We start from the raw sequence: 7796 nt of genomic DNA, 5'->3' as shown, positions 1-7796 counted from the left end.
TGCTAGATTTTATTGTGGGCCATTGATTTACTTTGTTGTTAGGATCATTGCATGCGCTTATTTTTTCTGCATCACTTAAAACATTCGATTCTAAATTGCTGGTTTAGTTTGAATTTGTTGCCATAAACTAGCTATTAGGTGCAGAAGAAAAGCTCTTCCTTGTTCCCTTAGTCCAAATGAAGCGACACCACTAACGATGGTGAATAGCATAGCCACCCACGTCCGCATGGATTTCCTTTATTTATTTATTTATTTATTTTCCGGGTAGCATGCTATATCGGTGTGAAAACAGAAGATTGATAAAGCTGGCAGTGTATACCAAAGACGAGCACCTGGTTTTCCTGCAGTATATTGAGGGTTTTAGTGCCTATTTTGGCCCTTCGTTATGGGCAGATGCTAATTATGATGATTTTTTTTTCAAAAGAAGGAAAAAAAGCATAGGAGGAAAAGTTCCTTTCTGTTTTTTAGGGTCTATTTGACTATTTCTATAAGACTCAATTGAAAATTTTATCGGATTCGTAAATTGAGCCATCCATTTGAATATAACCTTGTATCAATCAAACTCCATTTTGCCCAAATTCCATTGGAATACTCCGTTGAACTAACACTTGTTGACTAAGAGGAACACATATATATAAACTCCTAAGGGAAAAGGCTAGAGGCTTGGAAGGTGGTGACTCATCGATTTACCTGGTCTTCTCTTGTGATGTACCAAAATTCACAATGGTGGCCTTCATTAGAATTCGAAGAGTTAGTCCTTGGGATTGTCCGGGAGGAAAGCAATTGCTATTGCATAGGCCAGCCCATTGCCTATTAATCTTTGGAGAAATTCCTTGTCTACCGTTTTAGTAGAGAAAAAATATACTGTTAGCATAATTAATAATGCGGTAGGTATTTGGTTGATGCAGTTTAATTTTTTTTAAAAAAATAAATAAAAATATTTATTTTTTTTATAATATTAACTAAAAATTTCTTCCAACCTTAGACATCAACAACGATAGTACTGACTAAGAAAAATATGGAAGTGATGTGAGGGGGGAAAAGGGAGAAAAAGAATCTGCAGAGTTTGGTCGTTGTGTTCGCGTGGTTTTCTGACGCTTGCGGATTTTTTGTTTTTTATGGGTTTCCGCCTCGGATTCGCCGCAATTTTCCGTTCCGGGTCCAAACCCCTGTCCCGGACGTCACGGCTTCACGGCCCATCGTTTCGTAACAATCCTTGTCGTCGGATCTGACGGCACGCTGACAACGCGAACCCCTGGCTCGAAACCGTTGCCGTCTCTTTTTTTTCGTACCCGGCTTCAGCACTAAATACCGATAATACCCCTTCCGTCGCCTCAAATATACGACACAATATGGTGATAAATTACCAAGAATGCCACTCATTCGAACCATTCCTACAAGGAAATAGGGTGGAACTAGACCGGACTGGATTGGGGTAGAGGCTGGAACTAAGCCGAGCCGGGCCGGGTTCTACTTTGCTCAAGTCCGGTCCGAAATAATTTTTCGAACTTTGGGCCGATCTTAGATCTGATTTTTTTTAAAAAAATATCAATCCAAGCCCAACCCGAACTCAATCGGACTGGCCTGCATCCAAATTCAAATCAAGCCCGGACCTAATCGGGTCTGAGCGAGCCTGTTGCAGAAGGAGGGGATGAGCAGAGGAGGAGATGATCGGAGGCAAGAGAGAGGAGGGAGGAGCGGACGAGAGGGAGGTCGGCGAGGGAAATGGAGGAGTATCGAAGAATGTCACCTACTAAAAAGCTCCCACTATCGTGCCGCCGAGCATTCCCTCCGTCGAGAGCTCCTACAGTGGCATCGCAGCCGACGGCTTCGGGTCACCGCCCAACACACTGACGGAGCTCGTCTGGGATACCGTCCGACGGGATCTGTCGCGGATCGCGAGCAATCTGAAGTTGATCGTCTTTCCGAACCCTTTTCGGGAGGATCCGAACAAAGCGCTCCAGGATTGGGATCTCTGGGGCTGATGATCGAAGAGCTCCACCACCATCAATGCCTCCGACTCCCTCCCACATAGCCGCTGTCTCCCGTAGTCAAGTCCACCGCCGCCTCCATCTCCGGCATCAGCGCGTCATCTTTTCCCGACAGCGGCTCCCTTCGATTAAGAGGAACTGAAGGAGACTTCCCACTCCGATTTGATTATATTGGAGTCCAGGCAAAGGTGGTCCTTATTGAATAAGAAATGGGTTAAAACTACTTCGGGCCTTTTTGAGTCGAGCCTGACCTTAGGGGAGGAGCAGGGAAGGGTTGGGCCTGACTTCGGACCCAAGTCTGAGCCAAAGATCTGCTCGGATCGGACCAAAGGTCTGTCCGAGCCCGGTCTGAAAGTAAATCGGACTCAATTTTTTGGATCCGAGCCCGGCCTGATAGTTTTGGACCGAGACCGAAGCCTGGTCCAAAGTCTGTCCGGCCCGATGGGCTTCGGGCTGGTCCGAGCCCACTTTCAGCCCTATGTGGAAAGCACAACCTTCATGGCAGAGGTGCCCAAGACACGACCCGATTTATAAGGTGTACCTAACTAGTCACCAGGTCAGTAATTTAAACTTAGCATATATAGTGGTTATGGTTTATGCTTGGTTAGCCTACATAGTAATTTAAACTTAGCACATCGTTATCAATATGGTTGGAGCTCCATGATGAGTTGTACTCATAAAGAGCAGTCTACATATGTTATTGTAGGGCCCCTTTCTTCTCGTAGCAACGAAACCCTAAAGTTATTCCCCATCAAAGCTTTGGTTGGAGAGGAAAGAAGGGCCTAGAATTCCACGTCAACAAGTATAACTTTAAACATTTGTTATTTATGGGACATCTTCTTTGTTATTTCCAAACTAAATAAAATGATAATTTCAGGTTGTATCGAAAGCCTTCTCCTATCTGGGTTGAAACATTGATTATATTAGATTCATGGCTTTGAATCATTTTTTATTTTGATATATTAATTTTGGATTCAATTCCATGCATGTCTTTTACATAAAGCCATGGTTTAAAAGGATTTAAGGATGCCTAGAAGTTGATCTTAACGGCCCCTTCACTTGGGCTTTATGATGACAATTAGTCCCCCTTCAAAAATTTACATAGGGCCACAAAGTTGAAAATTGAATCAATAGGACCCTTCCCCTCATCAGCACAATAATATTGTTAACGTCATGCCTAAAACAACTATCTTCACCCACTTTTGGTGCAATGTACAAAATCAGAGCAAAATATAATAAAGAATAAATTTTTTTTTATTAAAGATGACAACAATAATCAAGCTGAGGCATAAAAATCTCACTCTCTTTGAAGAGATTCAAACCCTCTGTGGTTAGCAAAACCTACAAACCAATGCAGCAGACCTCTTTGATTTATTCTCTTCAGGATATAACAGCCCAACTAGATCATTGTATAGCTCAAGACTAACTCTATATAAGAGGTTGAGCCTACACTTCCACCAAATAAACACCTTCCTTTAGCTAGAAAACTCTTAAAACTTCTTTGTAAGTGAAATAAGGATAATGTGTGTTAAGTGCTGTGTATTAGAGGCTAATGGTGGGGGTCCTTTTACAGGCTCATAAAGCATTCTCAAGTTAATATGGTCCATTATTAACCAAAATAATGGGCTAGAGAGAGGAAATGATAAATTCTTATATAACAAAATATAAGAGTAATTAGACTTTTAGTGGGAAAGGGAATATTCTGTTACAAAAGATAATGGGAATATGACCTCATTAACACATGAATAATGGAGTTAATATATGAAACTCTTATATAAATAAATAATGGTATCAAAAAAAAACTTTCAATTATTCATATTTTTTATTATCTCAAAATTTATTAAAATATTATTCTCATTTTAATAATAAAATGCACCAACATTTTTTTGCTAATTTTAATATTAAAATGAAAGAAGAGAGTTTTTCAGTCAAAGAGGGATTGTTATGCCTCATAAAGATATGCTTTGCACTGAATCTTCATTTAGTAAAACAGCATCTTCTACTTCAGAGTCAGTAGTAGTCTCAGACTTGAACTATGACTGCTTAGGAGAAACAAAGTATCATTGCTCATACATAACGATCCAGATGATGACATGAGTTTTATTAGCCAGTATGTTACAGCCTTGTACTTATCCCAATTTTTTTTGAGCGTGTTTGAAAACAAGCCCAATTCTCATAGAGAGCGGTTCCACTCCCACGCTCATATAGGTGAAATTTATCAAGAATGATCCTGTAACTTTAACACTGCACTCACAAGAACTATAGATTTTTATTTAGAGTTTTAGAAAACTCATGCTCCAAAATGTTACAGGATAAATGCACTCACACTATAGGGATGAATTCAAAAATTAAATAACTAAATTGTTTAACATAAAATAACAATGCATTTCTTATGGCCACCATATGATTCATTCTTCTTATTCAACCTAATTACAGGATCTCTGATCTTTGGATTGGGTGTCCTCATACATGGCTCATGATTCTATGGGCATTAATCTCATCCCCCTCGATGTGCTCTCGATTTTTTCTCTTGTCAAGGCCTTGGTTAATAAATCTACAAGATTATTATAAGATTTAATATAACTCAGATTAGAGGACATAGATAACTTTGAGAAGATTGAGGTAGAACAACACCAATATGACTGATGAAGAACCCGTTGCACATCAAGTAAGAGTTGAGAAAATATAGAATAAATGAATATAATTGCCGATATTATCTCTTGAATTGCCTTGCAGACCATTTCTAAGAATTTTATGATAATACATATTCTTCTGCAAAAAAAATCTAGAGAGCCTTTCAAAATAGGTATGATACTGAAGAGATTGGTGCAAAGAAATATATTGCAAGTCACTTTTTTTACTTTCAAATGATGGATGGAACATCCATAGTAGACCCAGCCTAAGACTTTATGATGATAGTTAGAGAGTTTCGATCCAAAGGCATCAAGATTGGGGACAATCTTGTTGTCTATGGCATCATCGATAAGTTATCATCTTCACAAAGAAAATTTCAAAAAATGATATGCCACAAACAAAAGGAGATATTTCTTGAAGTGCTAATTCCTCGCATCCATATAGAAGAAGAGGCAAGAGGACAAGATGGCACTTATGGTACAAGAGAGCAATGAATAATCCATCATAATTAAGGTAAATTTTATTTCTATAAATAAAAATTTGCCCAATGAAAATTTACCTAGATATGCCTGATTGAAGCTTAGGAAAAAAATATGAAAAATTATGGTAGACCCCCAAAGTATAATAATGGCAAAAACCAAACACAAAATAAGTAAAATTTTAATGCATGTTTTATCTATGGCAAGAGTGGGCATATTACTCGAATTTGTAAATTTCAGAAATGTGGACCTATATCCCCAGCCATCGTAATCGAGGAGCTATTTGTGGCGGTGATAACAAACATAAGCATGGTTCAATATGTTGATGGGTGGTGGGTAGATTCTAGTGCTAACTAGCATATTTGCAATGATAAAAATTAGTTCAAAATTTATACTTTCTTTGAGCCTCAAACTATTATACTTAGTGACTCATATATCATCCAAGTACTTAGAAATAGAGAGGTCGAGTCAAAATTCACATCTAAAAGAGTATTAATTTTGAAAGATGTGTTATACTCCATCCATGAGAAAAAATTTGATGTCAAGTTTGATGTGCTAGACTCTATCCATGAGAAAGAATTTGATGTCAAGTTTTCTTCTCAATAAAGCTGGCTTTAAGCAAATTATGGAGTTTAATCAACTTGTTAGCACAAAAAAGGGCACCTTTGAGGGCAAGTGTTATGTTTATGATAGAATGTTCAAATTGAATGTTGAGAACAATAAATCATCGACTGGTTCTATTTATATATTTTCTTCTACTAATTTTTAGCATGCTTATTTGTGTCCTATAAATAGTAAATATGTGCAAATCATGAGTAATTTAGGATTAATCCAATGACGAAAAAAATGAAAAAATATGAAACATATAGCAAAGCAAAAATTATAAAAAGGTCTCATGGAAGTGTTGAAAGAAATATTGAATTATTAGAATTGATTCACACTGATGTTTATGAACTTCAAGATATTTTAACTCATGGAGGAAATAAATATTTTATTATTTTTATTGATGATTTTTTAAAATATAAATTTGCTGAAACATAAAAGTGATGCACTAAGTTCAAAGAATTCCTCCACGAAGTAGAAATTCAATTGGACAGATCAATTAAAAATTTAGAAGTAATAGAGATCGTGAATATGAATCTTTGGATTCAACTGATTTGTTCGATCATTGAACATAATTTACGAAACTACTCTCTACTCATCTGCCTCCAATAGTATAGCTAAGAGAAAAAGTAAAACTTTGATTGAGTTGATTAATAGCATACTTATTGAATCTGGTGCTTCCTCAAATCTTTGGAGTGAAATGATTTTAATTGTTTGTCATGTTTTAAATAGAGTGCCGTATAAAAAAACTAAAATTACACCATTTGAATTGTGGAAGAGGTATAAATCAAATTTGGGATACTTTAGAGTTTGGGGTTGTTTAGCTAAGACTAATAAACCATAAAATACTTGTGATTTTCTTGATTATGCAATAAATAGTATAGTCTATAGATTTTTGGACATTGAAAATATTGTGATAATTGAATTGGGGGATGCTATTTTTGATAAAAAGAAATTTTTTTCTAAATCTGAAAATAGTGGAGGCCAAGCAGTTGCACAAAATATTTTATCTACACCTAGCTCTTCTACACCAACTTTATGAAAAAAAGGTAAATTCTGAGTTTGAATCAAAGAGTAAAAAAAAAAACTAGAGTGCAAAAAGATTTTGGCCCAAACTTCTATGTTCACAACATAGAGAAAAATCCTTTTTCTTTGTAGGAACCTTTGTCGTCACCTCATACCATTTTTTAGAAAGAGGCTGTAAATGATAAAATGGAATCATTAATTTCTAATAAAATATGAAAATTAGTTGATTTACCATTGGTTTGTAAAATCATAGGGTGCAAATGGGTCCTTAAAAAGAAGCTCAAATTGGATGGGACTATTGACAAATTTAAAGTCAGACTCGTTGCTAAAAGTTTTAAACCTAGACTTTTTCGACACATTCTCCCCGATTACTAGAGTGACATCCATTAGATTGCTAATTGCAATTGCTGCTTCATGATTTAAAAATTTATCAAATGGATACTAAAATAGCTTTTTTAAATGAAAATCTAGATGAAAAAATTTAAATGGACCAACCCAAAGTTTTATGGAGCCTGGCCAAGAAAGCAAAGTGTGCAAATTGACTAAATCTCTTTATAATTTGAGGCAGGTCCCTTAGCAGTAGCACAAAGATTTGATGCTTGAATAATTAATCATGGCTATATGTCAAATGAGTGTGAAAAGTATATTTATCATAAATCTTGAAAAAACTCACATATTTTTGTTTGTCTTTACTCGAATGATTTATTGATTTTTTACTCTAATTTGCATATTATTAAAGAAACCAAAAATATACTTAGTAGCCATTTTGACATGAGAGATCTTTACAAAGCAAATTCTATTTTAGATATAAAAATTACAAAAATATGTGATGGTATTTCTCTCGATCGTTCACATTATATTGAGAAAATTTGAAAAAAATATAACTATATTGATTGCAAGCATATAGCTACTTTGATTCAAGTATTCATTTGTTTTCTATTAAAAATGAAAATGATGTTACAAATCAAAAGAAATATGCTAGTTTGATTGGTAGCTTACATTATGTGACTGATTGTACTAGATCTACAACTAATTGTACTAGATCTAACATCGTATATGTAGT

This window comes from Elaeis guineensis, chromosome 9, assembly GCF_000442705.2.
Source record: "Elaeis guineensis isolate ETL-2024a chromosome 9, EG11, whole genome shotgun sequence".
Taxonomy (NCBI): domain Eukaryota; kingdom Viridiplantae; phylum Streptophyta; class Magnoliopsida; order Arecales; family Arecaceae; genus Elaeis; species Elaeis guineensis.
This window is presented reverse-complemented; position numbering follows the sequence as displayed.